Raw genomic sequence first — 25,949 nt, 5'->3', positions numbered from 1 at the left:
CTCGGACTCGGCTCAGACTTGGACTCGGCAAAAACTCAGCAAATTAAAAAACCCAAGAAATTCATAGTTTTTAAAGGATTTAAAACTTGTTTCATCCACCCTAAAGACACAATAAAATCATCAAATAGAAGCTAATTTGATCACACACACAAGTATACATTGATCACATAAGTATAACTATAAACGCAAATTTAAGCTGAAGGAACACACTTAGATATATAAATATTGCTCAAATTATAAGTCTATGGCTTAGAGGAGAATGCATTACTCATCCCAACATCACAACAAATCATATGTTGGCATCTAAGATAGGTCCTACGTGATGATGTAGCCATGATATTTGCTTGTGTCTCAATGAGTGGTGTGTAAAAAGGTAAATGGAAATGTTCTATTTTGACTTTAGCTAGGATACTAATATGGGATTCTTCTATGATTTGTTTATGCAAGGCATGACTGATACTTTTTGCATTATGAAAATGGCATTTCTTGCTAACTATGACTTAACTTGTTTTCGACAATACAACGATTGTAGCATGCCAACTTTGCCTATGGTGGTCCTTGTATACTAAACAAATTGTCTAATGTATGAAGCAAGAAAATCATTGATTGTGGCTTTGGTTGTGAATCTGCAGAGATTTGCTACAAGGGATATGCTTTTTTTTAGATTTTTATGATCTCGATTCATCATTGGGCTATTACTTGCTTAAACTTATATTTTGATGGGGGTTTGGGGGCAACACCAAAACAAGATTGAGGGGTAGCACCTCTTGCATGGGTCTAGGGGCAGTGCCCCCAACGGGGTTGAGGGGTAGGGCCCTTTGCAAGGCCCTGGGGCAGTGCCCCTAGTGCGTTCCTTGTCGTGATACAAGGCGGGTTTGAGGGGCAGATTCCCCACCACCAAGCCCAAATGAAGACCTTCAAAACCACACAGACCTTCACTGTGCACACCATTTTTATATTTTAAAAAAAATCCTAAATGGGCATGTCATAAACAAACAAGCATTAAAAATTTGTAAGTTTTTAAAAAAGAAAAAATTAAAATGGCCGGGTCTTAGGCCCAAACTTGTCGAGTCTTGTTGAGTTTGGTGAGTCCAACGTCGACGAGTTTGGGAAGGATTCAGAGGACTCGGAGGCCAAGTCTCCCAGATTCAGCTAGTCTAGATCGGATGACTTATATTTGATATTTTATTTGACATTAAAACTTGTAATGAAAATATTTATTTAGGAGATAATTTTATGATAAAAGATGTATGTACAAGGAAGTTTTAATTTTTTAATGAAACTATTGGAGATGCACTATCTGTTCCAAATTTAACAAAGAATGCTTTATTGTGTTCTTAGCTTTCCTAAAGACAATTTTAAAATTATCTTACAAAAGATGGTATATAAAAAGTCAAAGTAAAGTTGTTGTTGAAGGCATTTAGAAAAATTGTCTTTGTATTTTTAATATTTGAAAATAACTTTTTTATCTATGCAAGTAAAAACTGAAACACAATTATTACATGAAAGATTAGGACACTTATTAGAAGTATAAATGAAATGTCCTGCCTTAATTTTGTAATTAGATTACCTAAAAATTTAGAATAAATTAGAAACTTATAAAGGATGCCTCCTATGTAAAAAACCCACTTTTCCCTTTAACAAAATAATAATCAAATTTCATCTAAAGCAATGGTACAAGACTTGGACTTGCCCAAGATTTGGCAAATTGAAAAACCCATGAAATTCAAAGATTTTTAACAATTTAAAACTTGTGTCATGCACCCTTTAATAAATAAACTTTAAAGACACAAAATCATTAGATAGAAGCTACTTTGGTCACATACACAAGTATACATCAATCACATAAGTATAAATGCAAATTTCAGCTGAAGGAAATAACACATTTAGATATATAAATATTATCAAATGTATACAAAACTCATGGAATATGAAATCCATGGCATCAAAAGTTTAATTCAAATATCAAACTATAAACTGGAAGTGTATGACTTAGAGGAGCTTGCATCACTCAACCCTCTTGTGTGGGTGTTTAAGATAGGTCTTGGATGATGATGCAACCATGATATCTGCCTATGTCTCAGCGACACTCACACCAAAATCCAAGGTATCTTCTTGTGCTCTATCGTCCTTTTCCATGGCCATTGCCTCTGCCTCTGTCCACTTGGTCAACCCAATCAAAGTCCTCATCCCTAAAGACAAGATCCTAAACTTTAGTGATCTAATTTGATTGTGGATTAACCTCCTCTAGTGTGATGAGTGATAAGTCACCGCCCAAAATCTATTAGTAGTGAAGGTGAAGATTCTAATGAACATTAACTAGATCATTCAACCTTTGCACTAATAGTCTATTGTGCTTCTTGGAGTGTATTTGCTCAAATATACTCCAATTGCACTCACAACCTAAAGCATTGCATCATTGGCTCAAGACTTGAACTGTAATCCTTTGAAGATTTGATTCCTTAGCACCAAATCTATGCATCTAAGATGAGAAAAAGAAAAAAATGAATCTCATTATCCAACTTTACGTTCTAATATTTAATAATAATTTAAAAAAAGCAAAAAGTTTTTACTTTTTAAACATAAATTATGTCCTTAATAGATTTTTACTTGGCTCCAATGTCAATTGAGTTGGCTTGCATATATCACGTGCAAAGAGATCTCCTTGTGCACATTTAAAGATGTCAATCTTGATGACTATTTGTGCTCCAACACTAGAATCAAGCATCATCCACTTTATGATTGTGTAGAGCCCACTTAAAGCCTCTTCATTCACCTTGAAATCAAGGTGGAATTGGAATGTCGAATTGAGCAAATAAGCAACTGCATGTGGGGGCTTGTGAAGCTTGAGGTTCCATCATCTATCAATGATTTTCCAAATGTGGTGATACTTATCCACAACTCCCATATAAATGGATTTAATAGCCTCGTTGGCCCTATCCATGCCCTCATATATGTAGTGCATCGTGGGCTTCTCCCCATCAACAACTCGTTGGAAACTTGAGTTGTGTTGTCATTGATGTCAAACTTGTTCAGCTTTATGAATGTCGTATATGGTCCGAAAATGAGTGTTTAGTTGTTGTCTAGTGGTGATATTAAGTATGAGGTGTTTCCAGAAGGCTACAGTAATGGAAGTTAGAATAAGAAGGAAAGCGTATTTAATGTCCTTTTGGAAGAATGCTTCGCATTCCTTCGGTTCTTGATGATGGTGGCTTGCTGTTTTGGATATAATGTCTACGTTCTATGGATGTTGCACTATCATTTTTTCAAGTCCTCAGTTGCTCAGATGATGAAATTGGTTGTGGCGGTTTGCTAACAATGGGGCTGTCTGTTAGGATTGGTCTGGAGAATGATCTACATTGCTCTGCTGTGTTGGTTCAAGTGTTGCGGTTTGGTGGACATGTTCATATGGTTAGTGCAGTGTTCCATTTAGATTTCTAGTGTTGGTTTGATCAACAAGTGAAGTTATGTTGCTTTGTGTTTCGCTTTGTCAACTGTGTTGGTCTTTAATTGACTCAGTTGGTTTATCTCATTTGGATCATACTCTTTTGGTCCAAATATGTATTGGAGGTTGAGTTAGAATGTTGATATGGATCTTATTGTGGCGTGTGTAGATCCGCATTGAGTAATTTGCATTAGTTAATGTTTTTGGGCTAACTGGTTAATGTGCTTCATTTTTTTTCTACATGTTACATTTGATGCCAACTTTAGAGGAAGTGTTAGTGTCATTGGAACCGACCTAGGAAGATGTGATGTATTTGGGTCCCGCTTTATCTCCTAGAGTGGACCACATTGTGTGTTTTTGGTCTGGGTAGCTGACTTTATGTAATTCATGTATGCTTTGTGGCCGACCTAATTGAGGGTTTCAATGTATAACCTTGTATAAATAAAAGTGCGGATGTGTGAATTGGTGTGTGGGTTGTTGTGAATTGCATGTGAATGATATACAAACATTGGTGACGAAGCAAAAGTGTGAGTCAGCCTGTGATGAGCTATGATGATCATATCTTTAGTGTGACAATGTTTTGAGATAGCGAATGAAGTGAGATATGTTTGCCATGATCTTGTTCGCTTGACACAAAGATTCAAGGACAATTTCATGATCAAGATATCTTGTTCATTTCAATTTATCATTTACCGTAGCTACTAGAAGACAGTGAGTCTTTTGGCAACTCATGCAGTCTCTGTATCTTGCCTTGAGATTGTGCGTCTCAGTAATGCAAGTCCCTTGTATCTTGCCCTAAGGTTGTGTGCCTTAGTTTTGCAAGTCCATTCAAGTGCAATGAGCTTCCTTGGTCTTGAGCCTAAGACATTGTAATTAGTTATTCATATTGTGAGTGTGCTGAGGTTTTTTTTGCCAAGTCTGAGTCCCGAGTCAGATCAGCCTCGCCGAGTCTCAGTCCTATTTCTATGATTTCAAAACGAGCCAACTCTGTCTTCCCTGTGAATTGCCTCCTTAGGTTGAGGACCCACTATGATTGTACATGTATATACAAATATTTTTGGCTATCTACACACACGCTTTGATGCATGGAATCTTGCCAAGATCCTCTAATATATTAAAGTAATATTGTAATATTTAGTGTGTAATGTTCATCTAGTTAGTTTTAGGAAGTTTCCTTTTTGTCTTTGTCATCTAGCTAGTTTTAGGAAGTTTCCTTTCTGTCTTTCATACTGGATTGTTTCTTTTTTAGAAGCATCGATTGTACTCTCTATTTAAGGAGCTTTCATCTCCTTTGTTAATGTCAAACAATCAATTATCATTTCATGGTATCAAAGCTCGGAAGTTTTTTGACAAATTCTTTTATATAAAAAAATGTGGTCTTTACCTAGAAATTTCGAGGAAATTTCTTGAAATTTTTGCTCGATTTAAAAAAAAATGAAAGTGAGGGTTTTGGTTTTTTGGCAGATTTTTTTAATCAAAAAATCGCGGGGGTTTGTAGATTGTGGTTTGCTTGGAAATTTTTTTCTTTTCCAAAAGTTTTTGGTCTATTTTTTTAATAAAAATCGTGGGTTGCTGGTTTATTTGTTTGATTCATGTGGGTTTTCTATAGGAAATTTGAGGGTTTCTTGCATATCGTGACTTGTTGAAAAATCGCGGATTTTTTTTTATTTGAAAATTTGTGGGCGTTTTCTTTTGAAGGTCACTAGTTTTTTTCCGTTGCAAATTGAGGATTTGGGCTGCTAAAAGTTGCAAGACTTGCATCGTGTTGTTGTAGAAGACAATTCGTTTTTTTTTTCTGGTCTGTTATTTTGCGCGATATTAGGTATTTTTTGTGCATCGTCTAGTATTTTTCCGTGCAACGTTTATTGTTTTGGCCCGTGACTGGTATCTGGCTATAGTATGTCTATTTCTTTGCATGTGTGGGTGTTTTGTGTGATTTTATTCCACAACGGTCTGATTCGTTTTCGCATGAAGGGTTTGTCTGAAGTTCTTTTCTTGCTTGTGATGGATTTTTGCTCTTTTCCTACACGTATGCAGTATCTATTTTTGCATTATTTTTTGGAAAAATTGTGAGTGCCCACATTTCTAAAAATCGTGAGTTTCATGTGCTGCAACCAAGGATTTTTTGTTTTTGACGATTTTTCACCAAAATTGTGATAGATTTTTGCTAGTACCATTTTTGCCTGATGACAAATCAGAGGTTTTATCATTTTTTAGGTAGCGCCTAGGGATTTGTGCTAGTAGGGTTTGACATTTTTTCCACAAAATTGTGGTGCGCTTTTTGACGATTTTTGGATTAAATCGTGGTTTCTTATAGCTTGTTTTGGGTCACACATAGGGTTTCTAGGAAAACAGCGTTTTGCAATTGTTTTTGACATTTTTTTACAAAATTGTGGATTTTGTTTTTCTAAAGTAGTGGAGGTTTTTTTACCTGGTTTTCTTTTGATAATTTTTTGGCAAAATTGTGGATTTTCAAATTTTTTGCATAATTTTTAAAAATAAATCATGGGTTTCTGTTTTTTGCTGATTTTTTTTATCAATAAAAAATTGAAGTTTTTTGAGAAGTTGATCTTAGTTTCCGTATCTTTGGATACCGGGAGGGATAGCTTTGCTACCCAACATTATGTTGGAAGGATTGCGATAAACTTGGTCATATGAAGAAGTTTCACAGAAAGCGGTTGGCTGATCAAGAAGTCCAACTAGGGAGGGTCTCAGCAGTAGACTCATGTCATAGAGCATTTTGAAGAGGAGGATTCGACCTTCTATGCATTCGTGGCCAAATGACCTATTGATTATGTCTTCTATAGGGTAGAATGACCATTCAAGGAGGGTATTAAAGTAATATTTAGTGTGTAATGGTCATCTAGTTAGTTTTAGGAAGTTTCTTTTTTGTCTTTCGTTCTCGAACATTTCTTTATAGAAACATCGCTTGTACTCGTTATTTAAGTAGCTTTCATCTCCTTTGTTAATATCGAACAATCAATTATCATTTCAATATAGGAGGTCAAGGCAATGAGCAACACGAGGAATCTAGAATAATGATGGGTGCATATCCACGAGTAGCCTACATACAACAACATAATTTGTAATTACTTGCACCGCATTCATGTCATGCAACTCAACCAAGGTTCCCTCCAAAGCTTCACAATGGAATTCAACGGTTTTTGTGTTTCCCAAACCATCAATAGATTTTAGGAACATTATGCCATTTGATAAAGAAACAAAATCAATGATTCAATAGAGTATAAATTAAAAATATTAATCCCTAAATCAATGCATTTTAGGAAGTACAATCACCTAAGGAAGAAACAAGAAAAATTAGCGATGTTCTATTTCTTCCATCCATCCAACCATCAGTCATGATGGTGTAGTGCTCCTTCCTCCATATGTCTTGTTGCTCGTCAATTGTGGCTTCACATCAGCCACATTTTGAAACAAAATGGGGTCCTTTATCTCCTCGTTATTAGGGATTTTGATTTCCACCCCACAAATAGTAATAGCATCCACCATGTTTTCCAATAAGAAGACATTACACAATAAATTAATTAAGATATTTATTGTAAAATTGAGTTGAAATTTGAATTCGACATACCTCTAAATATAAAAATTCAAGAGATAAAGAATCAAAATATATATTTAGAAAAAAAAAAAAATTTCTTGGTTGCGTGGAATGGAATGAAGTCTCCAATCGCACTTGTAGCCGCATCAAGTTTATCTTTGTTCCAACCCATGCTCTCAAGTAGGGAAACTAGAGTAGTAAGTAGCAAAATATATGAATCTCACCTAGATGCATGAACTCTAGGCCCAATGCTAGAACATTTCCATTGCCACTGCCAATTCCACTACCCATACCCATAGATGGGCTAAATGGAGGAATGGAAGAAGAAGAATCTCCAGTTCCACCAATGGCTGCCATCTCCTCTCTTTGCATCTTTTTTAATTCTTTTTACTGCTCAAAGGTTTCTAATTGAACTTGCACTTCAAGCAAAGAAGACTATTTTCTATTTTTTCAAACTTAATACCCTAATCATATTAGTTACACGATATTATTCATATAAGGTCTAACAATTATGAAACACAAAAAGAACACAAGACATGCAATATAAGATCTAACTATTATGAAACACAAGAACACTTGATTTACGTGGGAAGCCTTACGGGAGAAAACCACAACAAAATATTGCTTATAAGACTCTCTTACAAGTTTCGTAGGCACCAACCTACTGGAGACAGCAATCCCCACAATTCTTAAGCACCAACCTACTGGAGACACCAATCCACACAATTCATAGGCAACCTATTGGGGACACCAACCCCCACTGTTAAACACCAACTTAGTGAGACACCAATCTCTCCTTTAGGAAGCACCAACTTCCAAACTAAATTCCACTTTATGAATGTTGCTTCTACAACGGATGATGGATGATTCAATCCTTTCAACAATTGTACTTTTCTTCACAAATCTGCTACAATTTCTGGTCCAAATCTGCAATAATATTATAATTCTCCTCTTTAGATCTGCTATTATCACCTTAAGCTATCTGCTTGAAATCTGCAATAATATTATAATTCTCCTCTTTAGATCTGCTATTATCACCTTAAGCTATCTGCTCGAAATCTGCAATAATTCTCTTCTTAGTTCTGCTATAACTCCCTCACAAATCTGCCTTATATATTTTCTTCATACAAATTTGTCTTCTATATTTTCTTCATACAAATTTGTCTTCTATATTTTCTTCATACAAATGGGCTGTTGTTTATATGATAGATCTTCTAATTTCCACACACTTCTTTTTCTCCACATGCTTCTTATTCCATTTATATCTTCATATTTCCCTCATTAACTAATTACTGCTGCAACTATATTGATCTCTATATTTTTATTTTTTATACTTCTTCTCTTAAGCGATTAATCATATATTTATGTCTTTGAACATTTCTTAAAAATGTTGGCCAGTATTAGCTTTAGATGACTTTGTCTTGGGCACCAATATGGACAGGTCGGCCAGCATATGAAGGTAATTTAAATTTAAATTTATTTCCATCTTGAATGCTAATGAAGGGAGGTTGGCCAGAAATGAATAGGATATTATTTTTAATTTATTTCCATAAGAGTTAGGCGCCAATATGGAGTATAGGCCAACACTTGGAAATGGTTAGTAGCCTTTGGCCAGTAGATAATTTTGCGCATCTTCTTCAATGACTTCGACTTCCTTTGACATCAATGATTATTCTAACAAAATGCTCAAATATATGGATATTGTGATGTCAAATTTGCAGGGGATTCTGTAGACTGGAAATCCACTTTAGGATTTGTGTTTAAATTTTGTACAAGTGCAATTACATAGAGTTCTAAAAAGTAATTAGCCATAGCTTATTCTCTATAGAAGCAAAATATGAAGTGCCTTTGAAACAACTAAAGAATAAATTTTGGCTAAATCATCTTTTAATATAATTCTTGTACCATACTCTTATGTGACAATCAAAGTTGTATTTATCATCAACGATCAAAACATATTGAAATTCAAGCTCACTTTATTCATGAGAAAGTCTTACATGTAGGTCTTCAATTCTGCCAAATTGAGGATCAAGTTGCAAATGTTTTTTATAGAACCATTGTGCAGTAACTAAGTCTCAAATTCAGAGGAATGATTGGCTTTGAGGAACTTCCATTGAGGGGGAATGCACATGACAATAAGGACTCCTAATGGCTAAAAATTTGGATGTAAGACCTAAGATCACTTGTAAAACCTCTAGGCATTAATTTTGTTATAAGTCATTATGTAATGACCTAGGGGGAGGTTGGCTTGAGGAGATTCAAGCTCCGATAAAATCTTTATAAGACCTCATTTATAGCATCATCTAAGAAAATTGAGATTATAAATTATGACAAGAATACCTTCATGTAGTTTAGAATACGTATTGTTTTTTTGGCATATATTTATGTCTTTGGTTATCTTTGACAAGAAGACTTATGTCATTGGGGTATTGTTGGTTGAAAATTTTGTAATCAGAGGATGATTACAAAATGTGCTTTTCAGCCATAGTGTGATGAGATTGAATCTCTCCTCGCAAAGGGGAGGCTGCCTTCTTATGGCTATTTGACAACTAGTATCTACCTAATTTCTATCTTCTAAATTATCTTCCAAGTGTTACAATCATTATATTCTCTTTTTTCAGAATAAGTGTTTATCCAACTCTCTTACTTCAGAGTGGACTTTCTCTATTACAACAAGTCACAAATTACAAGATACTAATTTAAGCAATAATAACCGATATAAATTCCAGCCAAACAAAAGAATGACTCAAATATGTACCAACAAATCTACAATTTCTAAGAAACCTTTGTAAGCCCAAAGTCTGACACGGTCCCTCTAATTGATTCTTGAAACTAAATTGTGATATGTAGATAGCTCAAAGTCTTTCATATATATCACAACTTTCACTACTATAAATAAATAACTTGATGTAGCACAAAGTCTCCACCTTGCTATCAATCATAGATAAATGGTTTTCAATAAAATGCTATAGCGCAAAGTCTACAATATTTTTATTTCCCTTAATCTAACAACTTCTCACATTGCACAGTTCAATCTTTAAAGATAATATAACAAGAATGACATAGGAACACTCTCACCATATAATAAAGTGAATCCAAGACAAAGATTGGAAAACAACTCACTTCTTTATTTTTAGAATTTTCAGATTTTCACTTAAAGCACAAAGTCTTTGCTACCTCTACAATCCGGTAGAGTTTCGATGCATTAGCCAAAAGATCCTCTTTACAAAGAAGCTTTCTCCTTTATATAGAGAAGAGCTTTGAGTAAAAATAGGAAATCTACAACTAATTTGACTTATTCAATAACAAAGTCCTATTTGATTTTGACTTGTGTTGTTGTTACATGTAATTACTATTTTACAAATTACATGTAAAATATCATAAACAAAATTACATAATGCATAACTGACAACATGAAAATTATCTAGTGTCCAGAGACATGCCTTTGACATCATCATCCTTCTTCAGAACACCTTCGTATTATTGCAAGTTAGCCTGTGCTTTAGAGTCATCTAGTTTCGGTGTATGGAATCTGGCATCTAGAATGGACTTGCAGTATTGAGTTGAAGAATCCCCAGAGGGAGAAAATTCTGACATAGTAGATCAAAAATTGCAAATCGGGGTTTAAAACCCAATTTGCACCAAGGTAGGTCAAAACATGCAAATTGGGTTTCAAAACCCGATTTGCACTCAAGACTAGAACATACATGTAATTTGTTTTAAAACCCAATGTGCATGTGACAAGTGGAAAGTGATGTAAATCGGGTTTTAAAATCCGATTTACATGTGTGAGGAAATGCAAGGAAAGTGCACATCAGGTTTTAAAACCCGATGTGCATGTTCATTGGTGATGAATGTGTATTTCAGGTTTTAAAATCCAAAGTGAGACGTGCATTTCGGGTTTTAAAACCTGAAACACATGCAAATAGTGAAAAGTGCATTTCGGGTTTTAAAATCCGAAGTGCATGAAGGTTGAGTGGTAGGATGTAATTCGGGTTTTAAAACCCGAAATGTATAATGATGGAAGGATGTGCATTTCGAGTTTTAAAACCTGAAATGCATAAGGATGGAAGGCTATGCATTTCGACTTTTAAAACCCGAAATGCATAAAGGTATGATAGGTGAATTGTATTTCGGATTTTTTACATGAAAAATGCAATTTTGGGGAAAAACCTCGAAATTACACAAAAATAGAATGACTAACTTTGAAAAAACTAACTTTCGACAATTTTTTAAAAGATGATTTCTCGAGGAACCTGACCATGCATGAGAGGGTCTAGCAAGCACCTCAACATGCGTGCTTAGAGGATGTGGGCTACATAATGGGCAAATTTCATAAGGGTTATCCCACGATTTGAGGGAGTCGAAATTGAGGATAACAGGTACTTATTTTTTTCTTTTATAAGAAGTGTTAGAACATAATGTTATTAAGGATCAAACCTCTATGATATTAGTAATGTTTTAGATAGAAGGTAAAAAACATTATTTTATGCTTTATTAAGGATTCTTCTAACCACGTTGTAACAATTAGTAATTTAATAAAATAAAAAATAGCAATTAAATTATTAATTGTTATTAATGGTGCTTTTGTGAAAAGATATTGTTGTTGCTCTTTCAGGTTTTTCTCCATCCATTATTCCTATATTTGAAGGAGAATATTTTCAATATAAAGGATGTAAGGGAATTTGGGAAGTATAAAGAATCAATTGTAGCCTAAGTGGAAGTGAGAAGTGGATCCCCGAGTTGTGTCTATTTTTAAAATACACATTTATATGAGTGTTCTTGATGAAATAAAATTTCTTGTGAGTTTTTTACTGTCATGGTTTTTCCCACATAATTTTGTGTTTGATTTACAGTTAGTATTTTAGATACTGATCACATTATTATTTATAATCGTAATAGTTTGCGTATTGGATAAGGGAAGCAATTGGCTTTTCGGATTACTTCAGTAAGCAATTGGATATTTTTTCAATTTCTATTAGTAAGATGTTAGTTTCACAATCAATCCAACAACCCGATGGATCCATGGGTACAATTCAATCCAGGTCCAAATGGTTTGGAGACTATCGGCTAGATTGCCCTATGTTTGTTATTCCCATGGACAAGGTAGACATTTGTTTTGGGTGTCTTATGGCTCATTAGCTTGGAAATAATCAAGATGGAACTTCTAGGAGTTGTCCATGTGTTTTCATTGAGTGGGTAGTATATTTTAATTGAATGGGTTGCATGCGAAGCCTCCATAGATGTTAGCTTTCACCAAATGCAAAAAATACTAAAAAATGTTGTGGATGGATTTATGGCACAATTAATTTTATTGGAAGTTGTAAGGTGTTGAAAATTAGGGCTTCACCACTTAGATTGATGGTGTAGGAGTACCTGGAATCTAGTAAATAGGTTTTGAGTCTTAGGAGTTAGGGTTAGGTCTACTGTGATTCAATAAGGTCTATTGAGACCATTTGTAATGTAATTTCATGTTTTTTAGATGGATATGTCGAATTTGGAGTCATAATTTGCAAATCTGTAATGTTGTTCAAAAGTTGGCAATTCTGTTGTTATCGGGATTAGTTATACCGATAAAGTGTCATTGTTGCAAAAAGTTTTCAAAGTGGTCATCGGGATAGTTAACTCGATAAAGTGTCACTATTGGGAAAAGTTGCCATCGGGATAAGTTATCCCGATAAAGGGTCATCGGGATAGTTTCTTCTATCGGGATTGGCAAATGTTGTTTAGCTGACTATGGAAGGTTATCTCGATGATTGTCCAATTGTCTTTTTTCGGTATAGCTATTCCGACATAGGGACATCGGGGTAAGTTTACCTTATCGGAGTTGCACAAAAAGGTTATCCCGCCGATAGTAGTTATTCCGATGGGTGAATAAAGACTTCAGTTCGGGATTGCTATCTTGACGTCGATGTCCAGTAGAGTTTTGTCAGTTCGGGATTGTTATCTCGATGTCTGTGTTTAAATTTGATTTTTCAAATGTGGAAATCGAACAGTCAGGGAACCCAAGGGTCTGTTGTGACTGCGAGAATGCATAAATTTGGTATAAATTGTATAGCAACGGGGTATTTTTGTAATATACAACTGATTTTCGAACTTTGAAATCATTGGCACCAAAATTGGAAGTTTATGTTCTGCACCTCGCTCTGTCTCTGCAAATTATGTTTTTTGTATTTGAATTTTGCTATATGGATTCAAACTGTTTATGTGAGCACATGTGAGTATAGAGTGGTGTGTTATCTTCCATTGGCCGATGGTTAAAATTCTGAATAGTTAAGACCTTGTAGATTTTTCACGAGATTGCCTGATAACTAGGGTTCTAATAGAGAATTGATGATTTTCCCCTGATCCGATTGTCATAACACCCTGTGTTGCTAATGTGATGAGCATATAATCATAGAGTCTGAAGGAAGAAATTTCTGTATTGCATCAAATTGGTATCAGAGCTACAAGGATTAGATCTGTTGGAAGGCGGAAGGACATCATGGCAATCAAAGGATCCATGGAGGAAGAGATGCTACAAAGGAATGCCATCTTCAAGACCAGATGTTTCTGTCAAGGCAAGGTATGCAATGTGATGGTTGATTCATGCAATTTGGATAATCTAGTATCTCAGGAAATGGTGGATAAGTTGCACTTAAAACGTTTTCCTCATGAAGCACCTTACTCTGTTTCCTAGTTGAATGGTGAGCATACTTTGATTGTGAAAGAACAAACTTGGGTTGAGTTTGAAATAGGCCTATACAAGGACAAGATTTTGTGTGATGTTATATCTATGAATACATGTCATTTGCTGTTGGGATTGCCATGGGTATGTGATAGGTATGCTTTGTATGATGGGAGACACAATAGTTATAAGATTAAGAAAGATGGTATTTGTTTTGATTTGACTCCATTGGTAGAAGAAAATCAAGGACAAGACAGGGTTAGAAGAGTACTTATGCAGGGAAAAGGGAACCTATAAGGCAAGAGGAGAGTCATTGTAGTGATGGGGCAGCCATTGCCAAGGAGAAGGCGACAAGAGCAATGCCTAATGAAAGGCAAGAAAGGCCTAGCCAGGCCACAAAGGAGGAAGAGTACTGTCCACTGATTGGACAAAAACATGAAAGGTAGCAAATGAATGTTGACAGAGGGAATGAGGAATCAGATAATAAAGAGGTCTCCAAGGTTGAGATGATGAAGGAAGAGGAAATCCAAGAAAGGCTTGAGGAAGTCACGATGGGAATGGTAGTGTGTCCCTCGAGGGAAAGAGAAGTTGTAGGGCAGTCAAGCACTGCTAAAACAAAAGTTTATCAGTTTGAAGATGCAAAGATCAAAGTGGAAGAACACCACGTACAAGGTGTAGTGCAATGTGAGCAGCAAACCAAAGAAACGGTTAGCCAAGGACCATGGCAAGGATTAGTCACCCCAAGAGGTGAAGAAGGTGAGAAGAAGAAGAGTTTGCAGAGAGTCCCAAAGGTGGAAGAGACTAAGCAATTGGCAGGCCAAGAGAAGGCCAAAGACACTATGTATGAGAAGTCTCCAAGGGAAGTGGAGAAAAGAGTTAGTTTTGTGGTTAGGACAATAGGATGTCCTTTGTTGCTAGATCTGATAAGGAGCCATTTAAATGCTGGTATGATAGTGGTTCTAAGCATAAGGAACCTAAAGGTGATAGTGAAGAAAAGACTTCAAAGACAAAGAGAAGGAAGTGCCCTATTATTTTATTGTTGTGGTGAACAAGTTGGTGGAGGCCAAGCCAAAGGTTGAAATCAAATAACAAGGACTGGTTATGATCTATTTAGAGATGAATGAGACCAAGAGATCTGTTGGCAGCAGTTGGATGAAGAAGGTACAATCAAGCCAAAGCTTGGAGGTGCTGATCCAAGGTAAATAGTCAAGAGGAGTGCTAAGTTGCATGGGCAAAGCCAAGCCCAAGGTGAAGATGAAGACAAATGGAAGTAGTTGCATGCTCGAGGAGGATCATCAGAGTATTGAAATTCAAGACAATGTTGCAGACCTCATTTCATCAAGAGCATGGAATTTTCCTCTTTGGGTGTTTGGTGCAGGAGCACCTGGAATTTAGTAAATAGGTTTTGAGTCTTAGGAGTAAGGGTTAGGTCTATTGTGATTCAATAAGGTCTATTGAGACCATTTGTAATGTAATTTCATGTTTTTAGATGGATATGTCGAATTTGGAGTCATAATCGGCAAATCTGTAATGTTGTTCAAAAGTTGTCATTTCTGTTGTTATCGAGATAAGTTATACCAATAAAGTGTTGTTGTTGCAAAAAGTTGTCAAAGTGGTCATCGAGATAGTTAACCCGATAAAGTCACTGTTGGGAAAAGTTGTCATCAGGATAAGTTATCCCGATAAAGGGTCATCATGATAGTTTCTTCTATCGGGATTGGCAAATGTTGTTTAGCTGACGATGGAGGGTTATTCCGATGATTGTCCAATTGTCTTTTTCGGTATAGCTATGCCGACATAGGGACATTGAGGTAAGTTTACCTTATCGGAATTGCACAAAAAGGTTATCTCGCCGATAGTAGTTATTCCGATGGGTGAATAAGGACTTTAGTTCGGGATTGCTATCCCGATGCCGGTGTCCAGTAGAGTTTTGTCAGTTTGGGATTGCTATCCAGATGCCGGTGTCCAGTAGAGTTTTGTCAGTTCGGGATTGTTATCTCGATGTCTATGTTTAAATTTGATTTTTCAAATGTGGAAATCGAACAGTCAGGGAACCCAAGGGTCTGTTGTGACTGCGGGAATGCATAAATTTGGTATAAATTGTATAGCAATGGGGGAATTTTGTAATATACAACTGATTTTCGAACTTTGAAATCATTGGCACCAAAATTGGAAGTTTATGTTCTGCACCTCGCTTTGTCTTTGCAAATTGTTATGTTTTCTGTATGGATTCAAATTGTTTATGTGAGCACATGTGGGTATGGAGTGGTGTGTTATTTTCCATTTGCCAATGGTTAAAATTTTGAACAGTTAAGACCTTGTAGATTTTTCACGAGATTGCCTGATAACTAGGGTTCTAATAGAAAATTGATGATTTTCCCCTGACCCGATTGTCATAACACCTTGTGTTGCTAATGTGATGAGCATTTAATCATAGAGTTTGAAGGAAGGAATTTTCGTATTGCATCAATTGATAAGGCCACTTGTTTCATGGGACCACCTCACATTAAAGAGGGAATTGAATTTGATTGATCCAATCCTAAAAGGGCTGAATACAGATCAAATTAATCCTCCTTGTTTGAGTTGAAATTGAATTTGAATAAGGGTTAAATTGCAATGTTAGCTCTAGGACAAACAATGAGAATTGACATAAAATAACAGTTCAGAATGTTCTATATATCATGCAGAGTTGTGAACCTAGATTTGAGGATGGGAAATAGATCATGCCCTGTGATAGAAAGTTTGGGAAGAATTATTGGGACCAGTGGGAGCAAGTCATCCTGGTCCTTCGAATATTGGGGGCAGACAAACTTGATGTTTTTCAGATTAGGATGATGCATAGAGTTCATTGTCAAAAGATCGTCAGAAATTCTCGAGATTGAGAGGAGCCGATTGTCCTAGTCCTCCACTTTTTGCACCTTCAAAAGTTGAGTTTGATGGTCGTAATCCACTATGTCAGATTCCTTGCTCACAACTCTTGAGACAATTTCTTGCACACAGAAAGAGGGAAATAGGTTTGTTGATGGGGGTTTGCCTCAGGTCAAACCCTAGTTTGAGAATTAATGGAATGCTTTCCTCTTGAGGGAAAGGCTAGATCTGATTTGAAAATGCTTGAAACTCAACTTGATACCTTGATGAAGCTTGCTTGAATCCTCACACAAGGGTTTAGAATGCAATGTAGAATGTCTTCGTAGAAGGTTGATCATGAATGCTTCAACTTGACTTGACCTCTCCTTCAATGCTTGATGAATACTTGACTGCTTGCTCACTTAGGCCTGAATTGATCTTGTAATTGAGAGTTCACTTATGATTTACTTCTAGTTCTCCCAAAATTCTAGTTCTAATTACCAAATGAGGGGGGTAGGCTTCCTTTCAAACCTAACCATCCATTGTGTTTGAATTTTTGGAGCAAGCCAATGTAGAGCCAACTTTCCTACCCACAAGAGGTGACCATTGTGAGGCCCTATTTTGGGTTCTGATTGGGAGGACTAGGGTAGTCAGGGCGTCCTGGTGTTGAGACGGGAACAAGGCGCCTAGGGCGTCTTGGTCTTGTCAATCAAGACTCAAAATTGGATAGATGCTGGATCAAGAGTTGAAAATTCAGATTTCAAGAGGGTGTGAGCAGCATCAAAATAGTCATTGAGCATTGAAGGCTAGAATGCCAAGGTGAGGTTTAGGTGAGGACGAAATTGTATAGGGATACAATTTACGACGCTACATTTAGCCCCCACTTTAGCAGGAGTATGAGCCTATGTCTATACTCACAGTAAAGTAAAAAGTTGCATTGAAAAACTTTCACCAAGAGACCAAAAGGACAAGACACACCAAGCCCCCAAGGACTTATGATCTTATCAATCTAATATCGAGATAAAAGGAGCAACACATGAAGAGGATAGAAAGAGCATGACTGTGGTTGGCCTTGTAAGGCTTGTGCTTACTATGAGTCATGTTTGGTTGAAAATTTTGAAAAAGATTACAAAGAAAAAGGCTCAGTTTTCAAAGTAACTCGAACATTGAATTGAATTGGCTGCAAAATGGGTATTGCAGTGTATACTAAACATGTCATGGTGTGTGATCAAATTGTTCAAACTAAGTCTTGTAGTGTGTGCAGGAAGTGTAACATTGAGCAAAGTGTATGCCCCCACGTTAAAGTGATTGCGCACGCCTTACCCGGAGCAATAGCTTTAAGGTAGCATACATGCATTCAAAAGAGAAGCACATTGCCACAAGAGATGCCCCCAAGAAAGGACAAATCAAAGGGCAATGGTCACAAAATATGTAGGAAAAAAGACATAAGGGATCCACTAGTTGGGGTCAATATGCACTTTTGATAAATAATGTATATCAAGAATAAATGCATTGAATTGACCTCATCCCCAAAAGGTAGTGGTACTACGAACACAATGGAAGAAGAGCACATAAGATTAACAAACAAATGTCTTTTTGAGTCAACATGGAAGGGACCAAAAAGAGATCTCAACGCTTTGCATTGTCCTCTAGTAGACAACACAAAGGCACATTTACGAACAATAGCACATGTATGATATAACATTCATATGACATATAGAAGAATTGAGATACAAATAGAGTAATGTCACAACAGATTTGACCTCTTTATTACCTTGCATAAATGAAGTAACAAGTATCATCCAAAGAGAACCTAATATAACATAAAGACATATCAAGCAGCACATCACGGGGGAAGCACATTACACACAAGCAAACACACATAAGAATCTACGACACAGATGAAGCTAATCAAGCAAATCATTCGTCTCCCAATCTTGGTTAACATCATTTAGGGATGGTGGACAAGATGCAACAGGAGCAACAAGAAGCACATTAGATGGAGCTATTGCAAGTTCCAAACAAGGACCATGCTCTAATGATGTGTCACTCTTTTTGTCACTAGGAGCTAGTATTAATGCTTTTGAAAAGTGTGAAGATAGTTCATGATTAATCTCAACAAGCTCATACATATCATCAGAATCACTAGGATCAACATTGTAAACATGAACAACATTATTATCATCATCTAAATTAATCATAATAGGATCTTTAACATGAAAAGAAATTGAACTATCATTTTTCTTAAGCAACTTTAACTTTGGTGATTTGAGTTGAATTTCCTCTCTAGGGTTAGGCGAAGGTTGGTCAAATGGAATGAAGTCAACATTTGGTGTCTTCAGGGATGAAATGGTTTGGGAAGCAAGTTCACAAGCCTTGGCACGACGTCTTCGTCAACATTCTCTCACCCAACAATTTCTTTTAGTTTTACTTGAGATTTGCGAAGGTTGACGATCAATCAATATAGGCTTCTTTTCTTCCCTTGTAGGGGGAGGAACGAAAGGAGCCTCACTAGGTTGATAGATACTAGATGCTAGGCATTTACCTTTATAAAATGTGGGAGGTGGGACTTGTTGACGTGCGTTTTGTGACCACACCAACACAGAATAAAGTTTTCCAACAGTCACTTTATCCTCTCTTGATCAAAATCAGATGTATGCTAAGATTGCAGGAAGATCATACATTGACTCCAAGGTTCCAACTGCGTACTAGCGATTTTATCGTGGATATAGACTCATTTGACTTTGATGTTTGCTGGTAATCCAATGGGACTTACGTTTGATCATTCTTTCACTTCTTTGTTGTGGCTGGAACTTCATCATCGGATATAGCAATTCTATGATGCTTCTACTTCGAATGAACTGAATTGGAATGGACTGAAATTAAAGGGGAAAGGGTTTAGGAAGACTAAGCTAAATCTAAGAATTCAATAGATAGCAATTCTTCAGATGAGATCAACCACACTTCACTTGTCACTAGAAGACAACTACATGAAGCGGGTGCAATCTTTAGAGGTTGTGTTTGAAAGATTTTAAACCATTGACGAACACCATCAGAGAACAATGTTCATTCCACGATTTAATTAAGTGCACACATAAAATAGCTCAATCCAACCTTGCACTGTTGATAAAAATCATCTATCAACAAAAGGTATGAGCAAGGGATCTTCACCTTAAAACATTGCAATCAACTTTGTTCATCTAACTGTTATTATCTCAATAACTTATTCCAACAATTTCATACCATCTCCCCCCTTTTACAAATGAAGGGGTGAACCCCTTTTATAGGCCTCTAGCTTGAAAATGGACGACCTAGATTACAAACCAATCAATGACGAAGATTAAACATGCAAACCCTAATTAGGGTTTGACCAAAAAATTCCAAGTATGAAGCCACATAGTGGGAATAAATATTAATGATGCATCATGCCCACTATCAATTAATCACCCATTACATTCAACAAATTACCCATTATGTAATTAGTGCACCATCACCTCCAGAATCGGCCATTGTGCATTAAATGCACCACTTCATCCAAATTCATCCAACCGGCAATGATGAGCCACTACTTGGTCAAGATGTCCTGTAGCAATAAATGCGTCATCATGACACCATGCACTCAATAGACTCTCGCTATGGAAATGGACCTTTCCGTCATAGGAACTTTTATAATTTTTTGGGTTTTGCTTCATTAATATGGAATATTCTCTTTGCATGTCGCCAACTCATCTTTTGCAAGAATCTTTCCATTCCAGGCATTGAAATAATTTTAACAACCTTTTCCACTTTTGAAGGACTCTTGTATGTTTGAAATTCTAGGAGAGAAAAAATCTTTGTAGAGAGATTTTTTGTTAGAAGGAATTTTCTCGTGTTCTCGTGCACACCTTGTCCTGAAGGAAGATTTTCCTGCCCAGTGACCATTTTCCATGTTCAAGGAATTTTGTCTTGTCTTGAGTTCTGGAGAGAGAAAATCCTCTCTTAGCCAATTTTCCTCGTGCCTTGAAATTCTTTACCTTGGGTGCATTTCTTCCCTCAGGAAGGAATTTTTTGAATTTTGAACTTTTCTTCCTGAACCTTGATTTTCATGTCCTACTTCCAACCTTGGGCACTGTTTGAAGGTGGTGAAGGATTTCTTTGGAATTGACATTTTCTTTCTTGACCATGTTTTTGCATTTTCTACTTGTCCTAGAGGAAGGAAATTCTTCATGCCTCAGGTCAATTTTTACTATTTCCAAGAATTTTGTCCTGAAGGAAGGAATTTCCAACACTAAATTTTTAACTTTCTTGGAATTTTGTCACAAAGGAAGGAATTTTGGTCATGAGGAAAAAAATTCCTCCTCAACTAGGATTTTGCGCTCTCCTCTTGTCCTTGAGTGCAAATTTGAGGTGGAGGAGGAATTTGACCAAGGAAGGAAAATCCTCCTTGACCAAGGAAATGCGCTCTCCTCTTGTCCTTGAGTGCTTGAGTGCAATTTTGAGTTAGTGGAGGAATTTTAGAGTTTTTGAAAAAATTCCTCAAGGAAGGATTTTTTTATTTTTGAAATTTCCTTAGGCAAGGATTTTTTGGATTTTGGAAACTTCCTTAGGTAAGGCTTTTTGGATTTTGGAAATTTCCTCAGGGAAGGATTTTTGGAAAAAACTTGGAATTCCTCCACTTCTTCATTTTGGCTCTCCATCACTTGTTTGGGTGTTGATTCCACATGTAGGAGGAATTTGCTTTGGAGGAGGAAATTCCTCCATGACCCTCATTTGGCAGCCTCTTCCAGTCTTGGGCAGAAATTCCACTAGGAGGATGACTTTTGGATGTTTCAAGAAATTTCTCCCTGACCTCTTTCCAGCGCCCATATCCAGCCTAGAGCACTAATTTCACCTTGTGGAGGAATTTTCAACTTGGAGGAAAGTTCATCCTCTACCTCATTTTGGTGCCTTGTTTCATGCTTAGGTGGATTATGGCAAGGATGAAGGATTTTGTGAAGTTTAGGAAATTTCCTTGCCTTAGACATTTTAGCTCACCACTTGAGTTTGGATGCCACTTTTGGAATGTCCATTTCAGGAAAGAACTTCATACCTAGCCATTTTTCTAACCGTCTGCTTTTTTCAACTTTCCGGATTTGGTGTAATGTCCCCACTTTGAAATACAATTTAATGGTAAATGATAATAGTAAAATAAAAATAAAAATATAAAAGTATATAATTAAATTTTAATTAAGTTAATGAATGGTCAAAGACGTGAAATGAAAAGTTGCGACTCCCTCAAACATGAGATATAAAAGGGAGAAGAGAACCTCATTTGAGGGGGATAATTTGGGAATCAGAGGTGCAGATCTCATTTAAATAAAAGTGCAGATCTGATTGTGAAAGGTTGTGTCCCTTTCAAAAAGGCAGAAATAATTAAGAGTTGCACGCTTTCAAAGGGTGCTGATTGTGAAAGGGTGTACCTCTTCCTCAAGGGCATACATGGTGAAGAGGTGTGACCCTCCCTCACATTGAGGGATGTAAAGGAAAGGAATCCAAGCATCCAAGGAGATCACCATCGATCAGATCAAATCAGAACTGTTATTAAGCTACGGGCAGTAACATATTTGTTTGTGGTTGGGGATGTGCTTAATATGTATGCTTAATATATGAAGCCTGATAATGTTCTTATGCAGAATTCAGTAGTAATATTAATATAGACTGCAATATGTATGACATTCATACTTAATCCATAATACATGAATCAGTTGGAAAGAAATAGACTGCACTCAGAATTACATCAACATCACAGGCGGATCAAACTTAAAGATACCTTCAGAAAGCCACACCGAAATTGACTGATTGCTTATAACAGCATCTGGGTATGATTACCAGTGAATTCCTTATGCAGATAGAAAACACATACAAATAGATTAATATGCAGATATATGCAGAAGTTCGATCTAAACTCTGATCTAAATGAAAAAATAATCAAAAGGGAGAATATTTTAGCAGAGCAGAAAACAATAAAGGGACCGGCAAACTGTTTTCCCTTTAAGAAGGTAAAGAAACCCTCTCTCTAACCCTCCCTTATCAATTGAGAATAGTAATCTAAGGCAAGATTTAGGGAAATCCCAAAAGGGGACATTACAAGTGGTATTAGAGCATGATCTTGCCAACATGTAGGGTAAGGATAAATCGATTATGCGTTCTAATCAATGAGAAGGGATATTAACTCCATCCAAAATATGGCAACAACTAAATGACAATGGCAAGACAATATGAGAGATTGTTAAACATTCATGTATTGTGCGAAGAAGACAATCAAGTATATAATATATACACTAAATTAAGAGACAATATTATGGAGATCTAAGGTGAAGTATATTAAGAGTTGGTAACATCCTTTTGAGAAAAGATTGTGGATACTTTATGACAATCTTATGATCAGATTATGGAAAACTTTATAGCAGATTTGTGGAAGAGATTTATTGTGAACTATGGAATAATAATTGGCCCAAGAGATGGTTCTAGTCCTGATTGGATGCTCCTGCCTCTTGTGGATAAAGTGAATTAGCCCAAGAGATAGTTCTAGTCCTGGTTGGACGCTCTTGCCTCTTGTGGATAAAGTGAATTGGCCCAAGAGATGGTTCTGGTCTTGGTTGGACGCTCCTGCCTCTTTTGGATAAAGTGAATTGGCCCAAGAGATGGTTCTAGTCCTGGTTGGATGCTCTTGCCTCTTGTGGATAAACTGAATTGGCCCAAGAGATGGTTCTAGTCCTGGTTGGACGCTCCTGCCTCTTGTGGATTGGTTACTCCAAGAGATGGTTTTGGTCCTGGTTGGATGCTCCTGCCTCTCGTGGGTAAAATGATAGATTGATTGGCCCAAAGGATGGATCTGGTCCTGATTGGACGTTCCAACTTCTTGTGGACTAAGTAAACTATATCTACATGTATATGCTTGTATCTGAATATATCCATGTGTCTACTTTGTGTATACTTTGTGTTTTCATGTGTATGCTCCGTGTTTTATGTGTATACTCCATGTTGGGCATATCTACTACATGAATATTTATGATTACTGATTTCTATGATTGTAAATTCTATTTTTTGTTGACCTAGAAAGATGAGTTTATTTAGGAAAAATTTATTGCAATTAAGGTCTTACATATGTGTCATGCTTCTAATCCTCTTCCCAATGAATGATGATTTTTGTTTGTCTCAATTAAACAACCAAACACAGTTCTTACAATTACAATTGATGAGAGAACTTTTCTTAAGATTACAAATCTTCAGGGGTTAGTTAGGAATCCTTGCATTGGGAAAATTTAGTTAAATTGATCGTTGCTCGAGGACAAGCAATTTTGAGTGGGGCGGGCTGTAATGTCCCCACTTTGAAATACAATTTAATGGTAAATGATAATAGTGAAATTAAAATAAAAATATAAAAGTATATAATTAAATTTTAATTAAGTTAATGAATGGTCAAAGACATGAAATGAAAAGTTGTGACTCCCTCAAACATGAGATATAAAAGGGAGAAGAGAACCTCATTTTAGGGGGATAATTTGGGAATCAGAGGTGCAGATCTAATTTAAATAAAAGTGCAGATCTGATTATGAAAGGTTGTGTCCCTTTCAAAAAGGCAGAAATAATTAAGAGTTGCACTCTTTCAAAGGGTGCTGATGGTGAAAGGGTGTACCTCTTGCCAAAGGGCATACATGGTGAAGAGGTGTGACCCCTCCCTCACATTGAGAGATGTAAAGGAATGGAATCCAAGCATCCGAGGAGATCACCATCGATCAGATCAAATCAGAACTGTTATTAAGTTACGGGCAGTAACATCTTTGTTCTTGGTTGGGGATGTGCTTAATATGTATGCTTAATATATGAAGCCTGATAATGTTCTTATGCAGAATTCAGTAGTTATATTAATATAGACTGCAATATGTATGACATTCTTACTTAATCCATAATACATGAATCAGTTGGAAAGAAATAGACTGCACTCAGAATTATATCAACATCACAGGCGGATCAAACTTAAAGATACCTTCAGAAAGCCACACCGAAATTGACTGATTGCTTATAACAGCATTTGGGTATGATTACCGGTGAATTCCTTATGCAGATAGAAAACACATACAAATGGATTAATATGCAGATATATACAGAAGTTCGATCTACACTCTGATCTAAATGAAAAAAGAATCAAAAGGGAGAATATTTTAGCAGAACAGAAAACAATAAAGGGACCGGCAAACTGTTTTCCCTTTAAGAAGATAAAGAAACCTTCTCTCTAACCCTCCCTTATCAATTGAGAATAGTAATCTAAGGCAAGATTTAGGGAAATTCCAAAAGGGGACATTACATTTGGACTTGGATTTTCAAGAATGTTCTACCATCAGTGTCTTGACCACTGCCTGAGATGGACCTGCCAAAAATAGACTTACTAAAAATAGTAAGTACTTCAAAACATCAAATTAGGGCAAACCGAGACAGGGTGACACACACTTAAAATAGTAATGTTAATGTTGGAAATAAGCCACACCTGGACCGATGATGGACTGGTCCAAGAGGGGCCAGTAACTCAGTGGTAGAGCACTCCAACAATGTATGGAAGGTCCTAGGTTCGAGTCCTAGCTGGTCCATGTCTCAACATGGTATCAGAGCCAGGTCCAGGCTAGGAGCCCCAAGCACACGAGAGGTGTGGCTTAAGGGGGGGTGTTGGTGTTGGAAATAAGCCACACCCGGACCGATGATGGACTGGTCCAAGAGGGGCCAGTAGCTCAGTGGTAGAGCACTCCAGTAGCGTATGGGAGGTCCTAGGTTCGAGTCCTAGCTGGTCCATGTCTCAACAAGTAAGTTTGTTTTTTTGGCAAAATTAGGCCAATCTGAGATGCACTGAAACTTACTAAAAATAGTAAGTGCTTAGGATTTGCTCAAATTTCACTGGTAGCTTCCTTAAAGGGTCCTAACTTAATTGCAACATTCAGATTTTCCAAAACCCTAAGGAAGTGGCCTCAAATCTAAGTTTGAAGGTCAAAACCCTAAAATAGACAACATGTCCCAAACTTAGCCAAATTCACTCAAACGATTTGTAGACTTGATCAAAATTTATCATAAACACTTGTGAACCAGGGAGACTGAAGGGATTGCTATTAAATGACCCAAAGAACCAAAACCAAAAGACCATGAGGACCATAAAAAGTAGGGGGTCCCCATTTGCAATTGGGCGATGTGTGAAAAGGTCACAATAGGACTGTAGCATATAGAGGAGGAATAGGAGTAGGAAGAAGTCCAAGTCTAGGATGAGGAGGAATATCCATGGGTGAAGGGTCTCTAGGTTTGCTTAAGGCCAATATCATATCAATTTTCCACTTTTGATAAGATAGAAAAATAATATCATCTCGAGGCTTTAAAGGTTTAAGTTGTTTAGGCCAAAAGTAATCAAGGGTGAAATTTCCATGGCTTCA

General features: G+C 36.6%; 1 protein-coding gene across 3 annotated transcripts in view; it reads left to right on the top strand.

Annotated features, from left to right (window-relative positions):
* Nucleotides 1-25,949, top strand: part of LOC131052983 (uncharacterized) — an 86,220-nt gene that overhangs the window by 43,847 nt on the left and 16,424 nt on the right. The window lies entirely within an intron of this gene.

The sequence above is a fragment of the Cryptomeria japonica genome, chromosome 3, assembly GCF_030272615.1.
Source record: "Cryptomeria japonica chromosome 3, Sugi_1.0, whole genome shotgun sequence".
Taxonomy (NCBI): Eukaryota; Viridiplantae; Streptophyta; class Pinopsida; order Cupressales; family Cupressaceae; genus Cryptomeria; species Cryptomeria japonica.
The sequence above is the reverse complement of the archived record's forward strand: the minus strand, read 5'-3'. Positions and strand labels throughout refer to the sequence as shown.